Source organism: Sarcophilus harrisii, chromosome 5 (assembly GCF_902635505.1).
Source record: "Sarcophilus harrisii chromosome 5, mSarHar1.11, whole genome shotgun sequence".
NCBI lineage: Eukaryota > Metazoa > Chordata > Mammalia > Dasyuromorphia > Dasyuridae > Sarcophilus > Sarcophilus harrisii.
Window position 1 is genome coordinate 120785658 of NC_045430.1, and position 26397 is coordinate 120812054.

A 26397-nucleotide genomic window follows, 5' to 3' on the forward strand; every position below is an offset into this window, starting at 1 on the left:
GGAAGGGGGTTGGGAAAGGAGGGGAAAATTTGGAACACACGGTTTTGCAAGGGTCATTGTTGCATATCATGCATATGTTTTATAAATAAAAAGCTTTAAAATTTAAAAAAAAAACGATTTACTGTTAAAAAAAATATTGTTACCATATGTTTTTTCATTGATTCACCTAATTTCACTTATGAAGATTAGTTCATAAAAAGTTCATAACATTAGTTATGAACATTAGTTCATAAAAGTCTTCTCTGAAATCTCTTTTTAAACTTTTAGATTCTGTGTAATCAGTCCATTTTATCTTTTGGGATCTTTTATCTTAGGTAATCTTTTCCTTGCTCTTTACTTTTAATGTGATCTTTTATATCTGTCATGTATCCATTTGGGTTTTTGTTTTTTTTTTTAAGTTTTGGTCTAACCCTAATTATTGCCAGATACTTTCCAGTTTGTAATTAATTTCATAGTGTTATGGGATAGATTCACCTAATATTACCTAGTAGTACCAGTAGCTAACGTAAAATTTGGTGATCTATATCTCACCACTGGACCCAGATGGCTCTGGAGGGGAAAGTGATTCAGGTGACTTTGTACACCTCTCCCTCAATTAAATCCAATTTACTTGGATGTCATGACATCATCTCCCTGATGTCCTAGTCCTCTTTGAGAGTGAAGGAAAAACATCAACCTTTGTTATTTAGGACCTTTTTCTTTATTTGTCTGTGGTGTTATTCTTAAAATGATGGAGACTGAAAAGTCTTGAGTATTCTAAAAAGAATTTAAGTATTACTTAAATGTCTACAAGAACTTTTAATAGAAATTTTTTTCTTATTGACTTTCATCGCAATTTGAACACACTGTGTTCTTTATTAAATGTATATTAAAATGTATGATCATATAATTTATATTTATACTGAGGCAATTGGGGTCACACAGCTAGGAAGTGTTAAGTGTCTGAGACCAGATTTGAACTCCTGATTTCAGGGTTGGTGCTCTATCCACTACACCATCTAGCTACCCCTATCATATATGTTAGACAAATTGCTAGCCAATCTGGGGGAGCATTGTGGCAGAGAAATGAGTACACAGGGTTGAGAATTGGGGAAATGGGTTCAAGCTTGTGATCTATTTTGTGGGGAATACTTAGGCAAAGAACTCAAATATCCTGGTTCTCTTCAATCTAAAATGAGAAAGGTCATGACATCTCAAAGGTAATAAGGTAATAAGCAGCACAGATTAAATTTGAAAGCAGATTTTGAGTCATTAAGTCTACCATGCTTTCATTTCTCAAATTTGGATTGAAGCATTTTGGGTTTTTTTAATGTTGTCTTTTCATTTGTGACAAACGTGTTTTATTTTGACTGAAGAATCAAAGACTTTTAAATGTTTAAAGATATTTTGGACAAAGTGTTTTTATTGAATAATGAAGATTTTTTACTGAATAATGAAGATATTTACTAATGATTTTGGGGAATGGCATTGCATCAATCTATTTTATAGTGGATTTTTTATATTTTTAATATTTTTATTTATTGCCTGAAGCCTTAGCAAAATGGATGTTATTTTTGCTGTTTTCTAAATACTTAGAAACATCTCATCTCAGTAATTTAAATCTTTCCAAGTGGAGAAGCATACCAGCTAAAGCATATACTGGTTCAGTGTAAGATCTCATTTGCAAAATATAATAGAAAAATGACAGAAAAATGAAACACTTGAAAGAAAGTTTGGCATAAAACCCAGATAAGCAAAGAACATTTGTAAATAAAATTGGAAGGAACTGACCCATATTTCTGTTTACTCACTATTTCATTGAATTGTGGTCTTACTGTTGGGATATTGCTTTTACCAGTACAGATAATTGGAATGTAATCTGGGGGGAGGGAGGGACCTCAAAAGCTAAATACTTATAAATTGCCTAATTTTATAGATGAGTTTTAGAAAAGTATATAGTAGGCTTGGTATTCCAATTCATATCAGTTAAAAAGCTTTTATTAAATACCTACTATGTGCCAGGTACTTTTGAGAAATGCTGAGGGTACAAAAAGAGGCAGAAGACTGTCCCTGTTTTCTGTGTCTAATGGGAGAAAGAACATGAAAACAGTTGTACAAACAAGCTAAATACAGTATAAATGGAAGATAATTGACCAAAAAAAGTCACTAATATTAAGGGAGACTGGGAAAAGTTTCTTGGGGATTCATGACATTTTAACTGTGACTTCAAGTTGAGCTTTATCACTCTGGTGCAACAAACTATTACTGTTAACTTGTTTATTTTTGTTCATATTCTTTGTAACTTCTCCATTTTTGTCAAAGGTCTTCCTTCATCTGACTCCTTTAATAACTCAGGAATAGCACACAGACTCTCCATTTGTGATCTTTTATGTTCCATATATGACTCATATTCAAATCTTGTTACTCACATTTATTACTTAGACCACCAGACATCTCCCAGCCTCTTGAGGTCTCACTTTGTTCATCTGTAAAGAGATTTGATGGTTTGAGATCCCTTTTAGCTCTAATTTATAATCCCTTTTTTTTTTTTTTTTTTTTTTTTAGTAATACAAGTCTTTGATAATATCTATTATAGTACTCTTCCATCTCTAAAATCTAATTAATTGCCTTGCACATTTCTTTTGGCATTTATAATTAAAACATGAAAAAAGAACAGATTATTTTGTACACAATTTTCACAATTTGTGGCCCTACAACTAAGAAATTGAGAATATATAGGCGCCTGCCATATTTTGTTTTTTGTTTTTTATGTAGGAACAAAATGGAAATGAAGTTTGCAAGCTTTGTAAATATGTTAAAATTTATAGTATTGTATGACAGATGTGTTTATGTAAACTTTGATGTAATGTCATTTATATTATTTATTTATTTTTATAAATTTATATAAATGTATTTTGACATTTTACTAATGTCATAGATTTCCTTTTCAAAGTTCAAACCTTCCTTACATGTGACTCTTTATAATTTAAATGGAACCAACTGTAGCTAGCTTTGGTACATGAAAGTTTTCCTCTGTGAATGCACAACATTTTGAAAGATTGCTGAACATTTACACTTAAAGGACAACGTGGATAAATGTATATTGCAGAAACTGGAAAAGGGAATTCAGTATGAGTGTATCATATATTTCCATATGTATTCACATGGAAAGTCTGTGTGATAGTCATAAAAAATTGTTATTCTTGGTGCAAACACCATAAATAGTAACTTGGTAAATTTGGCATTCTTTATCAACATAAAAGGTAAGGGTAGGGAAGATATATCAGGATATATCAATGTACTCTTGTCAGATTCAGATAGGAACAGGGGTCACTACTGTACATAAAGATCATTATCCATCTCATATTGAATTATCTGTGTATTGAATTTTTATTTTAAGTATTTCCCAAGAACATTTAAATCTGATTTGGGCCACACTTGGGAAATGTGGGCTCCATGGGCTATATTTGAAACCTCTCATCTTAGACTGCTGCTGGGAGTCTATATCCCTAAGAGGATAAAGAGCATTTGGTAACTTCTATTTAAACTAATCTTAGCACCTAATTTTCAAGAATTATTATTTCATACCTAGCATCCAAGAAGCCTGGGGGAGGGGGAGGTAAGTACTTTTCAAAGATAGATACACACACACACATATATTTAGCTATTGTGTATGTATTTCTATACACAGTTTTAGGACTAACTCATAACTCATAATTTTTACTATGTGAAAAGAAGATACTGGGCTGGATTTGGTTTGAGAAAATGTCCAGTGCTTTCAAGGATTCTAGATTTATCATTGTTGAAGTCAATAAAACTTTTTTTGTTTGATATGGGTATAAATTATGTACAAAACAAGTTGGAAGAATTAACTAAAAGGACAATAAAAATTTATATAAAATTTATATAATGGGCATAAGTAGACCACATTATGGGAACCAATGATTATTTGTGCTTGAGAATGTATGTAACAATGAGTTAATGACATACTGAAGACTAGAGACAACACAGACAATTAAAAGGGCACATTGTTATCCTTAAGATAGTGAAATAACCAATCCTAGGCTCTCGTAAATTTAGGCATAGAAAATAGTTGTAGAGAATGAATAGTCATGGAGGGTCTGCAATCTGTGCTGATAAAGGCAGTTCAGACACTTAGGAAAAACACAGTATGTTTGCATATGCCTAGGATGCTTACATCAGCCAATTGGAGTGTGGTGCCAGTGAGGTCAAAGTTGCGAATTTGATCCCCAAATAGACCATATTCTAAATTAGCCATTTTGCAAATATGTATTTTGGCACAAGGGGAATGGGACCAGAGGGGGTAGGTCAATCACATCCATTAACACTACTGGGGAAAATAGCTGAAAATGTGTCATTGATAAATTAGCAGTGACTTTTTTATAATCTTATGGAGATTGGGGGGCAAATGGAATTAAGTGACTTGCCCAGGATCATACAAGTAGGAAGTGTTTGTGGTCTGAGTTCTATCCACTTCGATATCCCATCTCCCCTTTTTTAAAGAACAATAGGAATATGACCTATTGGACACTTTTACCTAGCTGCCTTTTTTTTTTCCCTAGGTCTTTGATTTGAATGATGATTCAAATTGCTACTATATTGTAATGTATTATTCATTATATTCTGACAGCTTTATGAAACTATTCATATTGTGGACTTCAATTATATTTTGGACATTTTCTTTTAAAATTGTTTGCCCCAACAGAAAACGGGGAACTCTGCTCCTGTCATACTTATATGTTCTTGAACATATGTCCTATCAGTAAGAAAAAAAAGTCCTCCATAAAATGGTTTTTCTATATATCAAATTCTCATTCCTCAACTTCCAACATAGTATCTATCAGACAGGTTTCTACAGGAAAAAAATTAAGGGTAGGGTAATCAGATAATATAGAAAAACCATAACAAAAAAATTTTTTTAAGAAAAATATTTATTTTTCAATAAAGTGTGCAAAAAGGTTTAAATATTGAATGTTAGAAAGGCATTATTGATATGAAATGATGGCACAAGCAATCCCTGATTTACTGAGTTTCTTTTTCATTTGGGGTTTTGTGGGGAGAAGAGGAAAGTAAGATAGCTGCTTTGATTGACTACTCAGTTCCCTACACAACTTGATCTCCCTTTGAAATTTTAATGATCACAAATGATCAGTTCCTGTTCAGGGACAACAGAGGCTGGCATAGTTTCATGTCAATGATTGTAGATGTAGCAGAAGCATGGGAGAAGAATTTGTTCACTATTTTCCCCACATAGCTAAATCATTTTTTGGAGGGGGTAGGGAAGGTGGTATTTAAATAAGAAAATCAAAGACCTCTGAAGTTCAGAATAAAATGCTGACATTGGAATCTTTCCTATGATTTTTAGACAGCTTGTAAACATTCAGCCACCAGGGTTCTGGGGATGGGACTTCCTACCACAGCCACCACCCTAGCAGCTATTTTTAGTTCAAAACTGGATTGTACTAAGTTGGTGGTAGCAAGATGTCCTGCGGCCAGACTAGTTCAGAGCAGCTGGCAAATTCCATAAACCAAGGGGTTCAAGTTAAGAATATTAATTCAGCATGCTAATTTTTAAATACTCTGGTCAAGTTCTATTAAGACTGATAGGCTGAGAGATGCATTAAAATATATTTGTTTCAATATGATTTTTAAAAATTCTCATTAAGTGCAGCTTCCTTAAAGTGGGACAGTCTGTCATAGGACATAGTGAGTTCCTCAATATTAGTGATGTTCAGGTTGAAGTTGGACTTTCAAAATGATCTTTCAAAGTCATGGAGTTTCTCCAGTTCTATAAAATATTCCTAAATACTTGGCAAGAACAAGAATGGTATTTGATTGTAAGCTCTGTAAGTAAGGTTGGAAATCTTCTCCAATGCTTACAATACAAGCCATTTATTAAATGTTTGTTTAAATGAGTTGAATGAATATGCAAACAAGTAGATATTTATAAACCATTAATAGATCACAAATATATCATTTTAAGAATTTTTCATTTAGTACTGATTCCATCATTTGCTTTGTCCATATCTGTGATTGATGGATAGTCTAAAATTTGAAACCCTCTTTTTCTTTTGAGACAATTGCGAAAAATTAAATGAAATGAGTGTGAAGTTTCCTTTTTTCTGAATCAGTAGCTAAGATATAGATATGTTACTTCGGTCATATGGAATCATACAAGTCTGTGGGGAAGTAAGAATTTCAGTCTCATCCTGATCATAAATTGCACATTTAGGGCTTTAGCTTAATAGTCCTTTCTTTGTCTTATGTCAAAAGTATTTTTCCTTCATAAAGTATCCTAGATGACCAAATAAGAACTTTTTTTTGTTAAAATTACAAAATTTCTTCCATCTACAAAATTAAAATACTGATTCTAAAGTTTGTTCCAGCTCACTAAAATCAGTTATTACCATAGTGATGTGCCCATTGTCTGAGTGGTATATTCAGTGTTTCAGTATTTTCCTGAGCAACATACCATTTTGCATTATATAATGAACTTCCATGTGTTCACTATAGCTAAACATGAACTGTTAGTACCAATAGGATGTAATTTTTTTCCTGATTAGTAACATTGGAGATCTTAGGATAGGCCAAAGATTTCAGAGCTAAATTATGACAAGATGGGAATTCTCTTTAGAATGTCTGTCTTCCAGATAATCTATAAGACCAACTTGTTAAAAGCGAAGAAGTAAATTCAATATCCAGAGAAATCTGTTGACATAGTAACACGCAGTAGGTAAAGAAAAATCTAATTATGCGTTTAACATTTTAAGTTACAAAGACACTTATCTAAAAAGTAAAGCAGTGGGGCAGCTACGTGGTACAATGGGTAGTGGTCATCCGGAAGTCAGGAGGGCCTGTTACTTAATTCTTCCTAGCTGTGTGACCCTGGCCAAGACACTTAACCCCATTGCCTGAGCAAAAGTTTTTTAATATGTAAATTACTTCTATTCTACAAGTATTCATTGACTATCAGTGAGTCAAATTGAGTCCTAAGCTTTAGTTTCTTCATTTTTAAAGGATGATAATATTTGTTAACAGGATTGTTATGTGGATAAAATGGAATATATACACAGTGCCTTATCAAAACAAAATATTGTATAAACATAGCTATTAATAGGATATAGATTTAGAGCTGTAGGAGACATTAGAAGCCTATCAAGTACTTTCTGTTATATAGACCCATGCTGGGCAATAAGATTTAGCAGCTGAGTTCTTTTTTTCATAATTCTTACTGTTACAATAAGATAAGAACGTGGCCTGGAATGTTTTTTTTTAATCAAGATATTAAATTATAAAAAGATTTCAAAGGCAAATAGCAGTGCTATCTGATTAATAACTATGTACTTTATTCGTCCTTCATTAACTGTGCTGAATTGTGAATGAAATTATTCCAAGATAGAACTGTCAATAAAATGGCAGAATTTTAGGTGACTATTCGAGCTAAAGTGTGACATGGTATCACATCTTAGATGGCAATTGTAAATTTTCATCCATAGTTTACTACATAAAGGAGCAAGACTTACTTTCTGACTTGGCTTATGGATATCATAAGCCATACTTCTAATTTTTGTATATTTGTAAGTACTAGTTAGTTCAGTAAACAAGGGTCCATATGTGCTCACAGTTTGAAAGTGAATTAACTCAGCCCACTAGATCAATTCAGTAATGGCATTTTTAAGTGCGTTCAAAGTCTCATGGTGGCATAAAATGACATAGGGAATCATATATAAACCCAGGTTGAATTTTGTTTAACTTTACTTTTTCCAAAAAAATTGTTTGTAACCTTTTTTTTTCCTTTAGAGTTCCATGTTCTCTCTCTCTCTCCCACCCCTCCCCACTCTTCACCCTTCCCTCGAGAAGGCAAGCAATATGATTTTATCATCAATTGATATCTATCAAATTGGGAAAAAAATGATTTTTTTGAAAAATAAAAATATATTTTATTATTGAATACAAAAACCACAATTTAAGTAGAAAAGAATGCTATCAAGTGTAATGGAAAAGAACTTGGAAAACCAGCTGTGGTCAGGTCTATCCTTTGAGAAATGACCTAAGTCCAGCATACCTGGAGTAAAGTCAAAAGAGATAATTATCCAATAGTCCAATTATCATTGATCTGTGCATCAATAGAAGGGAAACAACAAGATAATTTATAGCAAGTTTTTAATAAAGGCCTTCTTTCTCAAATATAAAAACTTTTATAAAAATTTTTTTTACCCAGCAATGTAAATACATATCCCAAAGACATAAAAGGAAAAGGGAGTTATATGTACAAATATAGCAACTCTTTGTAGTGGCTGAGAATTGGAAACTAAAGGGATGTCCATTAATTAGGAAGCTGTGTGTGCTATATGATTGTGATGTGAAAGTCTTGTGTTATAAAAAAGGACAGAGGAACAATTTCAGCAAAGTCAGGGAGGACTTAAATGAACTAATGAAAAGCAAAGCTAGGAGAACATCGTACAAAGTAAATAGCAATATTGTAATGAACAATCATCAGTGAAAGACTTGGGTACTTGAATCAAAATATTGATCCAAGACAATTCCAAAATGCCCAAAATGCCTATGATGAAAAATGCTATTCATGTCCAGAAAGGGAACTGATGAACTGAGTAGTAGATTGAAGTATATATTTTTTAAACATTTTTTTGCCTCCCCTGTCATATAACTAATATGGAAATGCTTTGCATGAGTTCACATGTATAAGCAATATCATATTGCTTTTTTAAAAAAAAGAATGACAACTGGAGAAACTTCAGGAAAACAGGCACATTAATGCAATGTTAGGTGGAATTCTAAATTTTTTTAGCTATTATGGAAAACATTTTGAAATTATACGTCAAAAATCACTATGCATGCTTTTTGACCCTACCATATCACTATCAGGTCTACATCCCAAGGAGATCAAAGAAAAGAAATAAAGATCCTTATGTCAAAAATATTCATAGGAACTCTTTTTGTAGTGGAAAAAAATGGAAACTTAAGAGTTTGGACACAGCTGAACAAATTATAATACATAATTAATGGAATAGTGTCATAAGACATGGTGAAAAGTATAGATTTGGAATAATCTGGGAAGATCTGAATAAACTGATGCAAATCGAAACATGCAGAACCAAGAGAATAATTCTCCTACTAGATAAATTATATGTATGTGGGAATTTGTTGGATTATTTCTATTTACTACAAAGGATTGGTTTTTCTTTTTGAAAATTATGTTGACAGTAAAGAAATTAAATGCTTATTTAAAAAAAGTAAAAGGAAAAATATTTTTGCCAGAGCAAAATGTCATTTTACACACACACACACACACACACACACACACAGTAGAATGAACCTACAATATAGAAATTAAGAGAGTTAGTAGTGTTCAGAAAACAAAAATCCAAATGCCAAAGAAAAATCCAAGACTTTATATATATATATAATCTCATGGGAAGACATCCTAGGTCAAAGAAATAAATTTGATCTAAAAAATATCAAAGAAAGATGAACTTAGTAACTGGATAATTCATTTTAAAGATATTTGTGTGAGGAAATTCAGTAATCACAGAGAAATCAAGGTGAAGAGAATTTTTGTAAATATCAATAAAATATTTGTAAATTTCAAATATTTGTAAATATCAATAAAAACAGAAGCAATGATATATTCAGATTATATTGCATACTTCATCAACAAAAAGAAAAAAATGAGCAATAAAGAGAATATCACAACCTTAATATGGCATAGTTGTGATGAGGAGACAGGCGAGTGGAACAGAGAACAACACATTAATTCCATGTATTTGTACTAGATTTTTTAAATAAAAATTTTCATTCTTCAAAAGGTAGCAGAAGCAACAAAGCAAATTATATTCTGGATCCAAGTGTCATTAATAAGGAACGATTATTTTCTATGGTAGAATGATAAGAAATAATCACCTGACTAGCAAGATGGTGAAGTAATTACTTTCTGCAAATTGTTTTTAAATTCTAAGCTTCAAAAGAAAAGAATTAGGTGCCCAATATAGAGTAAATATAGCTGATTCCATTAGATAAGAGAGAATATTGTTCACAAGGTTAACAAAAAAAAATACCTTTGAAACATGTTCAAAGGAAAAGTAATAACAAAAAATACTAAGATATTTGCCCCAGCATTACTTGTGACAAATAATTATGGAAACAAATTTTGTGTGCTGAATTAGGCATATACCTGGAAAAAAGTGGTTTATGAATTTAAAAAAAATTTTTAATTTTTAATTTTAAATTTAAATTTTAAATTTTTAAAATTTAAAATAAATTCACTTTAGATAGTGACAAATTAATTGGAGAAACATGGAAGTTTGTATATCTCATTCAGAGTAAAGAAAGCCAAATAATAATAAAATATAAATGATGTAAACAAAAATAATATACTAAAGCACAAGAAAATTAAGATCAGATATAATGGCCAGTGTTGGCTCTAGACAGTTGAATTTGGCAAGGGATCAGGGAAGGAAGGATGGGAAAGGTAGTACAGAGAAGGTCTGGACCAAAACCATAGGTTCCCGTTGACTGAAATTATAAATTTCTTAATTTCATTAGTTAAAGACAGCACATCCAAAAGGAGAGGTGTTAAGTGAAAGTCCAGAGAATTAAGAATGATCTGGATATCCCAATATTGTATATTCCAGGAAGAATTTAGCACTTGGAAAAAAGGGGTCTAATGAGGAAGGAAGCAGCTGAAACACCCTCTTCTTCCTTGGAAGCCATTGTCATTTGTCATTCTATTTAATGAACAATACTAGATTTTTGGTGTTAAACAACAAAAATAGGATTCTTCCTTTCCCCCTTGCATTAGGCAAGATTCCAAATATTAACACACTAGCTGCCCTTAAGAAAGTTACTGCAGTAGTGTGTTTAGTTCCAGGCAATTGAAAAGGAGGTGCAAGGTCATTTCTGGAACATCTTGGTCACATCAAATGACTTAAAAATAAATTTCTCAAACTCCTTTTGCAAAGGTACAGAATGATAAAAAAAATTTTTAAATAAACATCCTGTAGGGAATGCCTTCAGATGGTTAATGAAATATAGATTATAGGATAAAAGTTGAGTCTGGAAAGTGAGAATTGGAATGGTTGTTGTGAAAGCTACTTGAATTTCAAACCAGTAGTTTTTTTTTGCCCTTTGCCATTCCTAAATTAAAAGAGGACAAATTTGCATTTTTAAGCTAAAGATTAGCCAAAGTTGTAAAACATTTTGTACTTTTTCAGGTGCCTGTAGCTACTCCCAAAATACCCAGCCACACTGGAGTGCCTCATTTTCATTTCAAATTCTTGATGTGAGGTAAGTCTAAAACTGTTTTCATTTTAAATGAAGAGCAATTCTTAACCTGGCTTGGTGAAATGATTTTTAGATCATTAGCATCTTAGGAGTTGAAATTCAAAATTGATGGGCAGAAAAGAAACATTTAGTTTCATTTTGGTAACCTAATCTGTACTTTTCCTACATTAACAAAGCTGGGCAAGATTCTTTAGGAACTGAAATGACATGTGATTTACTAGATGCTTTTATATTTTTTAAATCACTTGGTTTCACTTGTAAACAGCATTACAGATTTTGAACATTACACTTGAACTCTTATCAAGTATGTATTATGTGTAAGACATTGTTAGTGAGATGTAAAGATGAAAACCTTCAGGAAGATCTTCAAAAGTGCTTATTATATTCACTTCCATATTTTTATTCCCTTTTCATTGATGGAATTTCTAATTTTTAGGCCTTTTGTTTAGTTAGTGATGAATTGAGATCAAGATGGGTTTTAGTGTCATTTTTAGTAATTGGAATGGTAAATTCATGAGCACACTGTCACAGAAGGTGTTCTAGGGGAGGCTGTATGACTCACTTATCCCAGTGTTGTAGAAAGGAGTCTTGTGTCAGTTAAAATTGAACTGGATGACACTTAAGGATTCTTTGCAACTCTTAAATCGATGATACTTGGAAAATTAGCTTGAACCTGGAACAGGAATGAATGGGTCTCTAAGCAAACTTTTCCATAGTATCGCCTATCCAGATCATTATTCTATGAAGTTTGTTTTCCAAATTGTGGATTGAGTGCTAATTCAACATAGGAATAGAAATGTAAGTTTGGTAGTAGTAGCACTCAACTTTGAAGGCCTAGAATACCACTAAAATTAGTGTTAGTCACTAATGGCTAACCAAGACCCATATTCTATTAAACTGTATGGCATTTCATGCCTTGTACATCTAGTACATTCTGTTATATTGTATTCATAGCAGTCCTTTTGCTTTTTGTGTGCTTACTCTGTGCTTAAAAATTGATTATGGATCCTAGAAAATAATTTAGACTGATTCTAATAAATGAATCACTTTTTGAATAAATTTTATATTTTTTAGTGGCAGTAAACTTTGAGATTGAGATTAAAATTAATTAAATTCTAATTAACATTATATATTTATTATAATAATAAAAAATTAAATTGAAATTTATTAAATTTATTAAATTCTTTAAAATGAGGAATTTGACTCTGAATAATTGAGGTCTCTTAATTTTTAGTTTATGTGAAGGATACTAAGGTTTTTAATTAGAGACTAAGGTTCTTAAGTTCTTTGGCTGTTCCCCTTGCTTAGAATGTTCTTCATATCCACCTTCTGATTTCTTTGGCTTTTTTTTAAGTCTCAACTAAAATCCCATCTTATACTGGAAGCTTTCCCCAACCCTTCTAGTGCCTTCCTCTTGTTAATTATTTCCTACTTTTCCTGTACAAAGCTTGTTTTGTATATATTAATTTTCATGTTTCCTCAATTTGCCAGTTTGTTGAAGGCAGGAAATGTATTTTACTTCTATTTGTATCCCCAGTCATAGCACAGTGACTGTCATATAGTAGGTGCTTAATAAATGTTGGATTGATTAACTTGTTGAATTAATTTAGTCATGATATAGAGTTCTGCTACAGAATATGTTGCTGACAGTTGGTACTAATAGGCAGAATTAGCAAACAACAATTGACTAATGGAAATAATTTAATACTGATTAAGTTTAATTAATCTTAATTAATATTGATTAAGTGTTCTTTAGGGAGCACTAATTTTATTTGAAAACTGTGGTCCTCACAAGAGCTAGGAAACACATTTTTAAAATGAATATATTTTATGTATTAGTTATTTTTGATACAGGTACAATTAGCAGTGCAAATTGCAACTCAAACACCCTTTTATTGACTTCTCTGTTTTCCCCTAAATCCTCATTAGGAGAATCATTCAATATATTTGGAAAATTTCCTATAGATTTCTTGATACTGCAAATACTAATAAGGACAAACAAGACAATTGGGGCATTTGTCAGCTAACTCTCATCCTTTGCTCCTTGACTGGCCTATTTTATATTCTAGTTCTACATCTCTAATGATAGTAATGATATTTCCTATTCAGTGCCTTATTGGTAATGTGTTTTAGGCTATTCATGCCCACCATGCATCTTTTATTATTTGGGTAACTCACTGCTAGTAGTACTGTTTTTGTTTCTTGTCCTATAACATCTCTTATGTCTCTTATGTCTCTTATGTCATCTGTAGAATTAGAAAATTGATAGATGTGGAGAAAGTCCCACTGTACTTATCTGTTGACTGTTTTAAGAATACCTGCTTAAAGGTACTCGTTCAAATAAAGTATTTCTGATACCAAGATTGTACGATTGACTGAAAAAGGTAAAAATATTAGATAACTATTTTAAAATTCTGTACATATTAATATTGAACTAGCATAAAACAAATGCATGTCATTATCTTGTGAGATACTAGCACAAAGTCCAAATATGATTCCATTTAGATGGTAAGGTACTGAAGAGGTTCTTTCTCATGACACTATTCTGAGGGAAATCCCTCTTTATCTCTGTCTCATAGAATTCCTCTTTTCTTTTGAGACTACCTCAAATATGATGTTCTACAAGAATCTTTGCCTGACTGTCTCCATTTCTGGTTTTTGTCCTCCCTTCTTGTTTTTAACTGTCTTGTATTTATTTTCTTTATACTTATTCTGTATTCTTTTGAATGTGAACTCCATGTACTTAGGAATTGTTTTGTCCTTTTTTATTTGAATGTACATTAACACAATACCCGATATATCCTAGATGCTACATGAATACTTGCTTGATTTATCCATTTACTCTTTAAAAAATTTTAAGGTAACTATATACCCAGGGGGGAAAAAGTTGAAGAAAATTGCACTAGGATGAACAGGCTGGGTTTTCTTTGGGAAAACTGCATAGTGTTTTTAGTGAATCCCAAGTGATCTCCAGGTGGGGAAACTGAAATTTAGGGATTTCTAATTTTGGTAAACTGAAGGAAATGAGAGACAAAAGCCTGGGATCCTGGTACAAGCCTAAATAGTTGAATCTCCATTCTATGTGAAGAGCGGTGGCTACTGCCATCATTATATTCTGGTAGAGATGCATTATCTTTCTCAACACCTCACTGAAATCACATGTCATCTGGAGGACTACATCCATTATTCTATGTATCAGAATCTACTTGTACTGTGTGTAAACATTATGTAATCAACATTTCCAGCACAGCAACCAATTAGGCTTTGTGGATGAGTCAGTCATACATGACCAGAAGTTTTCACTGTAGTCAAGTGGAATAGTGATTTGGTAATCTCTGTGGGGTAGAAGAGCCCATACTGTATGAAAGATTTTTGTGTTAAGTTACTTTAATCTATACATTATATTCCTTTCTTGTAACTATGGAATCTTAGAATTGTAAAATACTTTAGGGTAGTCTCAATGCAGAAAATATCCTTTATAACATTCCAGTAAGATAGTTCCTACTTAAACACTTCAGTGGTAGAGAGGCAACTCATTTCATTTGTGAATAGCTCTAGTTATTTGAAAGTTATTTCTTATCTTGAACACATCTGCTTCTCTGTAGGTTCCATCTAGCAAATCCATTGTTAGTTCCAAGGCTACAAGGATTCTTGCTTTTGTCAGCCCTACAGACATTTGATGGCAATGAGCATATTACCCTTAAATCTTCTCTCCATAAAAATTTCCTGCTTTTCATCTTTTCCACATATAACATAATTTCATAAATCTCAGCATCAAATTCTACTTTTTTTTCAAAGGCAGAATGAGAGTGTGAGGAGATAGAATGAAAAAATAATTTTCATTCTAACATTCATTTTAAAGGAAATTTTAATGTAGACCAGTATAGATTAATTTATTGGTTTTAAGCTTTTTTTCTTTCTTTTAATGTGAATCTCAGAACTCAGGACATAGTAGTCAAAGTTTTGTTTAACCCAGTGCAGAATACAATGACACTATACTACAGAAATTTTTCTGGATAGTAATGGTCTATTAATTGAGACCAAGAAACTTTGTGAGGCAAATGTCACAGTATTTGCTCATTTTGATATTGTATCACAAACATCCCTAGAGCCTTTTTTGCAATACTAGTTGCTAATTTAGGTGTCTGTCTTCCTTCCTATACTTGTAGCTATTTTTTAAAAAATCCTACATGTAGTGCTATTAATTTCTCTCATTAATCTTACTATATTTGGCCTATTTATTCTAGATTATTCTTCTTGAACTGACTCATTCATAAAAATGTTAAATCAGAACATGCTTAAGATAGAGCTCTATAATATGCTAACACATTTTCCTCTAAGCTTTCATTAATCTGTTACTCAGTACTTTGATTATTGTTCAGACAGTTAACTCTACTGTATTCTAGTTTACATTTTCCCATATTGTCATTAAGGATATCTTAGAAGAATCAAATGCTTTGATGAAAAAAAAATCATTGTGCTATATCCACAACATTTCCTTAATTTAATAATCTAGGGACTTTATAAAAATGAAAATTTAAGTTGGCAGGACAACTTTAATCAATTTTACTATCTATTTTTTATTAAACTTAAATTAAGTGCCTACTATGTGTCAAGCACATTTTGCCAAGGTAGGATCAAAAGTCCTTGACCTCAATCAAATGGTAGTGAACAATGTACCAAAAAAAGGTTTATGCAGGATAAATATGAAGTAGTCTACAGAAGAAAGATACAAGAATTAAAAGGGAGTGGAAAAAGCTTCTAGTAGAAGATGGGATTTTAGCTGGAACTGGAAGGAAGCTAGAAGGAGGCAGAGATGAGAATGGAAAGCATTCAAGGCATGAGGAAAAGCCACTGAAAACCCCAAAGTCTAGAGTAAAGTATCTTATAAAAATAAAAAAGGTGAGTATCACTAGATAGAAATGAAGGGAGAGTTTGAAGATGTAAGGACCTAAGAAGATTGGAGGGGGATGGTTGGTTTTAAAGGATTCTGAATGCTAGACAATTTTATATTTGATCTTGGAAGAGGTCATATGGAACTACTAAGGTTTAAAAAAAATGTATCTGACTTTTCTTTTGTATTTCATTGTTAGTGACAGCTAGAATTTTTTTCTATATATTGACATATGGAAGTATATACCGAAATTCTGTATATACTATTGTAAATACTGAAATTCTGAGCCCCAAAAGAAAACTTTTAACATGAAACATTTTATTTTTAATGTTATAGCCTCCATTTAATTATATCTTCTGTATTTTTTCCTTTTATTCTCTTTTTTTGAATATTGATGGAAACAAATAATCTTCACTTTATTTAGAAGACATTACCAAGTTTATTAAGGTGAAGCTGTCTGAAAGCAATTATCTTTAAATTCACATTAAGTGAATAAAGCAGGGGAAGGAGAAATACAAAATTGTATTTATTATTTCCTTCTTTTTCAGCTCATAAGTATCACTGATTTTTTTTCTTTTATATCCACAAATAAAAGTTTTCTTTAGAAAATAATAACTAATGTCTATAATCAAACTTCAAAATTGTCAGCAATTTCCTTAAAATTCCTAGACCATCTGGCTATAATAAGTCCTTTCCCAATTTGCCTATGGATATTCTCAGAATAATCTCAATTTCTGTTTGAGACATTTCATTTTTTTTTTCCATTTTCTTGTTTGAGGCAGGTGTGTCCTATATGAGTTTTAAGTGCTTGTAATTTATCTTAGGGTGGGATGTTCCAAATAAAAGTGTTATAAAGGGGTATTTGCCACAGAAAATTATTTGCATGATTTTGAAACATTTGAAATTAAGGTACAAGCAAAGCAACTTTTGGTACTAGAGGAAAAGACATTTTCTATAATTTAAGTTGTCATAGTAACATAATGCTGATACTTCCTTAGATGTCAGCTCTGAAGAAATTCAGTGACATTCAGACTGCCTTCATTATCCTTTCATTTTGCCATCCATTGTGACCTAATGTAGTTTTGTTTTTTAAAAAATGATTTTAGTCCTTCCTTTGAGAACTTCTGTTGCAAACTATCCTATCTGTGTGTACATGTCTATTTGTTTATTTTTAAAATCTTTAATGGAACCAATTAATATAGTATTGATGTAATGTTATAAATGGAGAGAAAAATTTGTGGGGGAAGATTTGGAAGAAAATCTATCTCAAAAATCTTATTTTGAAAATAGTGAATTGCTAATGTTTATGGAACTTTTTACTTGAGTTGCTCAAAAGTTATGACTCCATCTCATTCCTGATATATTTACTAGACTGTATTTTGAGTTGCCATTCTAACATAGTAATACTTTATTTAAAGAAGTTTTTAAAGAAAAGTCTTAGATAGTAAAAAGGACCCTGGATCTCTCCCCACTTCTCTCAAAAAAAAAAAGTTAGGTATTACCCTCTTGGGATAAAATTGTATTTTGAGTAAAGGGTAATAGTCAGCAGAATATTTATTAAGTAAGAAAGACACAAGATAACTTGCCCTTGAGGAATTCAACTATCTAATGGAGGACCCTGTAAACAAATATGTATGAACAAACCATGTACAAGATAAATAGGAAATAATTAAATATTAATTAACATTAATTAACAAAGGAAAGAAATTAGAATGAAATGGGTTTAGGAAAAGCTTTCTACAGGAAGTGGGATTTAGATGAGAAGGAAGCCAGTAAGAAGAGCATTGCAAATTTAGGGAGCTGCTGGAGGTAAGAGATGAGTGTCTTAGTCATAAGATAGTAAGGAGGCCACCAGTGGTATAGAGTAGATAGGGTAGGTAGGTATCAGATGTAAGAGTGGAAAGAGGACTGGAAATCTGCCTGCTGGCAGTGATCTGATCCTCGGCCTTCTGGACTTTCACACTAGAACTGGTACCCAGACTTTTACAACCCGGGATATTCCAGTCATTTCTTCTTAGTTCTTTGGAAGTTAATCTTTGGAATTGGGCCCCACCTACGGCTAATTGGTCAGTTATTAAATATATGCAAATTAACCTACTTAGTCCACTCAAATCAAACTCAAAAGATTCAGCTTAATATTCCATTCTGTCATTTATCAGACCATGTGCCTCTTCCATGTATTTTTTATTCTGTCATTCCTCACCTCATTCTTTATCTTCAAGTTATATATATATTTCAGGTAAGCTATTTATTTTGCTGAGTTGAATTTGAGGGACTTGCCCAGGGTCGCAAGCTAGGAACAAACAGTCTGAGGACAGATTTGAACTCAGGTTCTCCTGACTTCAGGGCTGGTGCTCCATCCACTACACTACCTAACTGGTGAATAAGCAATTTATGATTCTAGACTTGAACTCAAGAGAATAAGGTTGGATTTATCATTAAATGATACAAGTGCATGGAAATCACAAACCTTTGGGAACTGATGAAGTCATCAAAAAAACAGAAATGAGAGAAAAAAAGAAGACCTAGGAAGAAACCACTCATTATCTTTAAATATCAGATCTGGGTAGTAGTTCAGCAAAGAACAATGGGATGGAGTCTTTAGAAAGATGGGAAGAAAATTAACTGCAGTATAATGATAACCCAAAGAGGAAACATTTTCATTTCCCATTATACCCCTGTTATTTTCATTTTTCTTTTCTTCTCAGAAACAATTCAAGTTTGTTTCATTTCTATGATATAAAATCCAGCCTCTTCACCATCCTGGTTGCTTTCTATTTTGTCATTCATTGTCCCTCCTAAAATGTTCCACCCTAAATTGAGGGAGAGTTCTTGCTTTTTTCTATCAATCAATTCTGAAATCTGAATTTACATTCTTTTTTTTCTTTTTCTCTTGGCAACTTTTTGCTTTTGACCAGAAATTTAGCAAAAGAAGTAAAAAGAAAGTGGGTGTAGTACTACAGGTTTCTAAAGTTCCTTTTCTGGCTTGATAATCTGGTTATTTTGTTTTCAAGAGGAAATGGTAAAGCTAAAGATGTATGTGATTAATGACAGATGAAACTAACCCTAAATAAGTGGAAGGGATGGCAGAGAAATGAAAAATGTTCATACATTTTGCTAAATATGCCCGAATTTATTGTTGTACCATGTAGCTCGCTATGTACTCGTTTACATAAGTGTCTACACTCTTTCTCTTGTTCTGTTGCTTTGAGTATGACATGTGGAAAACATTTGTTCGAAATAGTTGATTGAAGTAAGGAATTGCAAATTGAAGGTAGCCAGTTCATCTGGAAATTGAACATTTGACCTGGGGCATCATTCAATTCAATTAAATGTTTTATTGATTGGCTGTGTACAAGGCATTATGCTACATTCTGGAGATACAGAGACACATACAAATCATTATGTCCTCAAGAAGTTTTCTTTCTGTCAGATGGAACAATTTATAAATAAAAACCACTCACTGGAAGATCAGGAAAGACTTCCCAGAGAAATTGGCATTGAGATTTGCTTTGAAGTAAACTAGCATTTTTTATATGGCAAGATAGAGTGAATGTGCTTTCCAAACAAGGGATAGCCTGTGTGGAGGTATAGGGTACCTGAAGAGGTTTGTAGTCCTATATACATAATGAAAGGGGGAGGAAGGGGTTAGGAATGACATGCTTATATTCCTCTTTAAGGCATATGAATTAACAACACTTGGCCATTACTTTGTATATTAACAAATTATATATATGTATATATATACATATATATGTATATAATAAGTATATAATACTATATATTGCTACATACTACAGATTATATATTGCTATGTATTACCATTTTGGTCATCTTGTGATCTGTTCAGGTCTGCAGACCTTGTCAATGTTTAAAGAGTAAAAAAAAAAAACATGAATACATAAACACTAGTGAGCTTTTTAATGTAACTTTCTGAGTTTAGATAAGTGAATCTCTTATTAATATTTTATTATAGGATGGCTAAATTCCCTAGCCTTATTAAAAGTATGCTTTTAAATGCAATTTACTTTCTTTGGGTGTATGAATCAAAGATTGGTGGAATTTTTTTTTATGCTGACTACTTCAAAAATGCATGGACATAGTATGTTTTTTGAACACGGTTCCATGTAGTGGCAAATAACAAGTGTTTCAGTCTGATATGGATGAACTACTATAGACAGAATTGTCAGTGTAAGAATTACTTTTTGGAAATATAATCTAGCAGTTTGGTAAAGCTAATAATTATTAGAGATAGCTACAAACCAAAGTTCACGAGTCTTTGTAGAAAGAAACCCTTTTTTTCCTTTCACACATTTCAAATAGGTGTCAGAACAACTTTCAACAAGCAGCATTATTCATCCAAGTTTAGAACTGAATTAATGCTGTTTTCTTTCAAGTGCCCTTGGCCTTTTAAACATTAAAAATTTTTTTTATAAAGAAACAGTGCCTAATGTGGTGTAATCATACCTATATCTCCTTTCTGTGGAGACTGAGGCTGAGGCTAAGGGTTCTGAATTGTAGTAGGGTTATAGCTGATTGGGTGTAAGCACTAAATTTGGTACCAGTATGGTGAATTAAGAAAGGTTGGGGGAAAAGGGGAACTAGGATGAGCTTGTCTAAGGGGAACTATATGAGCTTGTCTAAGCTCCAAACCAGCCCGGATTGGAAATGGAGCTTGTCCAAGCTTCAGTGCTGATCAGCAATGCATGGCCATTATACTTCTAGCTTGGGTATGGAAGAACAGAAAGAAGGAAAAGGAAAAGGGAGAGAGGAGAAAGGTGCGTGTGAAGAAAAGAGGAAGGAAGGGAAGGAAATCATTTCAAAATATAGTAATCCTGCCTCTTCAGTAATCCATCACTTTTAACCAAATTAAGCAAAACCAACCAACAAAGGAAAAACATTTGGTTTCATTTCATCACTCTTTTCATTTATATTGTTGTAGTCTGCTAATATCTCTAATTTCTACTCTTTTATTTCTAGTTATTTGTTATCCTCTGAGCTCCTTGAGGATAGTGGGTTGCTACATTTATATAATTTCTTTAAATGGCCTGGCTTAGTGTACAGACCAGCACACAGTAGGTGCTTAATAAATGCTTGATGCCTTGATTCAACATGCATATTTTCTGGATTTTCCTTTTTTCACTTCTCATCTGTTCACACAAGTCTGCTTTTCTCGAATCAGTCTTACTTTTAGAAAAAGCTAATTATAGTAAGTGTTCATAATTCACTACATCCCATTCAGCCCCTGGCGACTTGTCATCCTTTTCTATCTCAATCTAGCCTGCTTTTCCCAAGGCCAGTAATGATTTGTTCAATGGATTTTTCTTAATTCTTCTAATTCTTCAATTCTTCATAAACTTTGATACTCTTATACATCCCCTCCTGAATACTCTTACTTAGGTGTTCACTGCCCTGTCCTATTTCTACCAACCTGACAGATCTTTTCCAGGCCCTTTAAAGCATCATCATTCTTGTCCTAATCCTTCCATCAGAATAGTCTTTTATTCTCTTCTTACTCATTCACTCTCTTGATGATCTCCTCAGATTCCAAAGGTTAAATTTTCATCTTCATGTAGATGGCTTATATTTCTATCTCTAATCTTGTTTTGAACTGCAATTCCAAATCTCCAATTGTTAGCTGGATGTTTCTGCCTGGATGTCCCTTAAGTATTTTTGCTTTAGCATGGACAAAACAGACCATCTTTTTGAGAGTTCCCCAATATCCTTTGCTCTAAACTTTCCTAATTTTGTCAAGAATGCTATCACTCTTCGCTTTCTCACAATCCAGTAGTAATTTACTCATCTTAACATATCAATTGTATCCAAACAGCTGCCAAGTCTTGCTAATTCTGCTTCAAAAATATCTCGTTCCCTTCCCTTCTTTATTCTTGTCCCAGTGTATGTATCTACTTCATCACAGGACAGATTGGAATTGAGTGGTTCTGGAGGTGAGAAATTGCCCATTAAGTAAGAAGTTTTAAAGTAGTATTTACAAGTGATTGATGGGGGTTTATATTAAGTTTGTATTGGCAAGACTTCAGAGAAGAATGTAAACAGAGGAGATTTTGAAAAATTAACTTCATCACTCTAGCTCGAGTTGTCACCTCACTGAAATGAAATACCTGCAGGGGGTTTACTTTAAATGTTTCTTTAGCGGGGGTCCTCTAACTTTAAATAGAGGGCCAGTTCACTGTCTCTCAGACTGTTGGAGGGCAAAACTTTGTTTTGTGTGCCTTTAAATAAAGAAACTTCATAGCCCTGGGTGAGGGGGATAAATGTCCTCAGCTGCTGCATCTGGCCCGAGGGCTGTAGTTTGAGGACCCCTGCAAGGTATCTTTTGGGATTTTGTATATCAACTCAATGCACAAAATAAATGAATTAATATCATATTGAGTTATTTCTCTTATATCAAACTAGGAAACTCAATATGATATTTAAGAGAAATAATCCATATTTCCTTTTTAGGCTAAACCTTTCTCAGAAGCAAGTGGGGCAATTTAACAGGAAAATATTTTCCATTTCCAGCATATTGTCTACATTTTTCCATTTCCTGCATAATGTCCAAAAATTTTTGAGATCTGCTGCATTGAATGAAAATTTTGATTGTCAAATTAGGTAGAGAATTGGAAAAGTTATTGATATAGTCAAAAGTATAATTAAAATCAAACATCTCTAACAAAAGGAAAGTTAGTGTGATCTTGACTGAATTGAACTAATTCACAAATGTTAGGATGTCTGTTTTCCTCAACAATTTAAAATATTCTAATGAGCTTGTGATTTGCTACTGTATGATGAGGTGCATTGGAAGGGAAGGCATATCTATATGGTTATCTTTGGGAAACATAAGGCAGTTTGGGAGCTGAGAATCTAGGAACCTGGGAACATGATGTGGGAGAGAGGCCCAGAAGGAAAATGGAGCTTCCATTTCGAAGTTTGATTTGTATTCAATCCTGTTTGTAAATACAATAAAGAAGCTCTTCTGCTGAGATAGCCATATTCAACTATTTAACTTGTATGAGAGAGCCAGTAAGTATACCATTGCTTTTTCCTTCTTGGAATGGCAGAGAGAAGGGAGCAAGTTTTTGAAGTTTTTTTTTACCTACATCAGAAACAGGGGACCAGGCCCTCATTTCTGACTTGTGAAACTCCCTCTCCTGCTTACCTGCCTCTCAGTTGTCAAAGTGCCCTAATTTTGTACAGGAAACTCAGGAATATGGGCTGATTTGTCTATAGACATTTAAAGCACTTATATACCTAGAAAAGATAAAGTAGAAACAATATAACACAGATCCTGGCACTTGAAAAGAACTTAAAGGTCAAGTATCTCATATTGAGGAAAGAGGCTTGCAGGAGTTAAATGACTTGTCTAGATCAGCCACCAATTTAGACAAAGAGGTGTAACTACTACTGTGTCTAAGGGTAGTTTGCTTTTGCTTTCTTGTTTTGTTTTCTTTTGTTTTTGTTTTCTTTGCAAAGCAGCTGGGGTTGTCCAGGATCACACAGTTGGTCTGTGATAAAATTTGAACACAGAACCCCCCCAATGCAGGGCCTGCACTCTATCCAATGTGCCATCTAGCTACCACTGTTCAGATCACACTACTTTCCTTTTGTTAGAGATATTTGTGTTTGGTTGTACTTTTGACTACATCAGTAAGTTCTCCAACTTTTTAAATTTGCTGTGTCATGCCTTTGCAGAGCTGGATTTTTGGCAGCAACTATGATTTAAAAAAACACCTAGTTCTAGGCAAAAATCAATGAGGATTGAAATTGAAAATGAGGATGTCAGTGCACAATCTAATTCCAAAGTTTTAGAAATTGTGCAGAATCCAACAGTGTGCACATCCCATTAATAACTCCAGTTATTTAAGAAGGAAATAAAAAATCATTATTTCAATTTCTTCAATTCCATACCATACAGAGATACTGTACCATGGTACTTCTACATGGTGGTAATATTAAATATTTAAAGAGACATGGAAGAAAATGAGTCATGTCCATATTTAACTATATATTGACTACAAAATTTCTTAGGGGAGAGGGCTACATTGGAATGAACTGAGATAAAGGACTGAGTAGATAGTTTGGGTTGTTTTGTTTTGTTTTTTGATATTGACACAGGAGGCACTAATAGTATAGTATTACAAAAGAAAATAAATATTTAGATACAATTGTTAATTTTTAAAAAATGACAAATTCATGTACTTCAGGTTAAAATTTCCTACTGTAGGAAAACCCAGAGTAGCAGGAGGCAAAAGAGTTAAGAATTGTATTCTGGAAGTCTTAAGTCACAAAGTGTATATTCAGTGATCTGAAGGTACTACAGAGGACCCAGGAAGGTGAAACTGAAAAAAAAAATAACTATTGATTTTAGAAAGTAAGAGTGTCTCTAGGAATCTTAATGTAGTTTCCAGTGAGTTAGAATAAAAAAGGACCTTGAAATAGTTACTTGGTCTTGCATATATTTGAGTCATTCTTGAAATGCAAATGTCATGATTATGCAGGTAAAATTGAATTAGTCTATCTGATAATATATTGAGTCAATTTTTTTCTTTGAATAGCAGAGTAGTAGTAGCTTCCACTTTTCCACTGTTCCTAACCTTATCCCACCTCCCACAAGACTTTACTTTTATATAGAAATGAGCTGTTCTGAAATATAGAAATCGGCTGTTCTGCAGAAAATTTCCCACTGGAAATAGTAGTTTTCCTAGAATTAATATTGCACAATCAGGTCCTCTGAGGTTTAACGGACTCTTCTTAGAAAATCTATCTTAAATGGAACATTTTCCCAAAATTTGGGAAGTTTTTTGAAACTTCCCTCAAAATAGTATATGGATTAAATAACTAATGAAGTGTAACCTAATTAATTCACTCAAGATATGAAGAATGAACATCTAGATAATCTGCTTGTGTTCTTTCATATATAAATGTACCCCCAAAACTTTTATTTATTTGTTCATTCATTATTTTTGAAGGCAATCAGGGTTAAATTACTTGTCCAGGAACTACACAGCTAGTAAATTTATAAGACTGGATTTGAACTCCTGACACCAGGAACAGTGCACCAAAACTTTCTTAATATTCCCACTCTGTATCATCTCTTATTATAAAGAAATAGTTCAACAAAACAATATGAAACTGATTTTGACCTTAAAATTAGTCAATTTTTGGAAGACCTAAACATATGCTTTGCCCTCTCACAATATAAATACTATATTAGTATTAGTAAATAAAATACTATATTAGATATGGTAAACCACTCATATTTATATAGCACTTGGTAGTTGACAGAATGTTTTTTCATAAAGCCCTGAAGTAGGTATATTGCTAAGGAATGGAATATGCTTTGTTGATTTAGGTTTAATGTTGGATGGAAATGAAGCACTCCTTGATTATTCAATCTTTAAAAAAAAAAAAAAAAAAGAGGCTTATTTAGAAAGAATATTCAAGGTAGATTCCTCATTGCTTAACTTTGTGTATGGAACTCCCCACCACATCCCCCTTATCTCTAAATGGAAATCCATTGGATCAGCAGAATTAGGTGTGATGATGATTCATGCAGTTAGGAACTAGTCTAAAGGGTGTGGGCCTTTTTTTTTTTTTTTTTTTTTTTTAAACTCCTAATCAAGTCCTGGGGAGAGCTTTATTGCCTTTCAGGGGGGGAAAAATTGGTCTAACCCATGTTGGGAGGAAAGAACCCTGGCAGAAGGGACTGCAGATAGTACAAATACTTCTCTCTTCAATGTCCAAACCAAAGTTTAGATTTTTCAGTTTTCCCATTGTCACATAGGTGGCAATTGTCAGGCTTGAAATTCCAACCTAGGATTCTAGTCTGTAAGTCTAGCATCTTTACTACTTTGCTATAAAGAAATAATAGTCCAGACAGCTAAGTGTCACAGTATATAGAGTGCCAGGCATGGAGTTAAGAGGATTCCTCTTCCTGAATTTAAATCTGCCCTCAGATGCTTATTAGTTGAATGATCCTGCTTGCCTCAGTTTCCCCATCTGTAAAATGAGCTGTAATCCTGTTTGCCTCAGTTTCCCCATCTTTAAAATGAGCTGGAGAAGGATATGGCAGTATCTTTGCCAAGGAAACCTCAAATTTGATGCAAGTCAATTAACCTTTCAATTTCCCAAGCAACTTTTCAAATCTCAAGTGTGTTATTGACTTGTTGAAGACTATGTAGAGACTAAGGTCATTCTTA

At 32.8% G+C, this 26397-nt stretch overlaps 1 protein-coding gene across 1 annotated transcript in view; it reads left to right on the forward strand.

Annotated features, from left to right (window-relative positions):
• Positions 1 to 11231: 11231 nt before the first annotated feature.
• RASSF8 (Ras association domain family member 8) overlaps positions 11232 to 26397 on the forward strand; it is a 60237-nt gene continuing 45071 nt past the window's right edge. The window contains exon 1 of the mRNA XM_031938481.1: positions 11232 to 11304. The gene's annotated coding sequence lies outside the window, so the exon portion shown is untranslated. The remainder of the gene's footprint in view (positions 11305 to 26397) is intronic.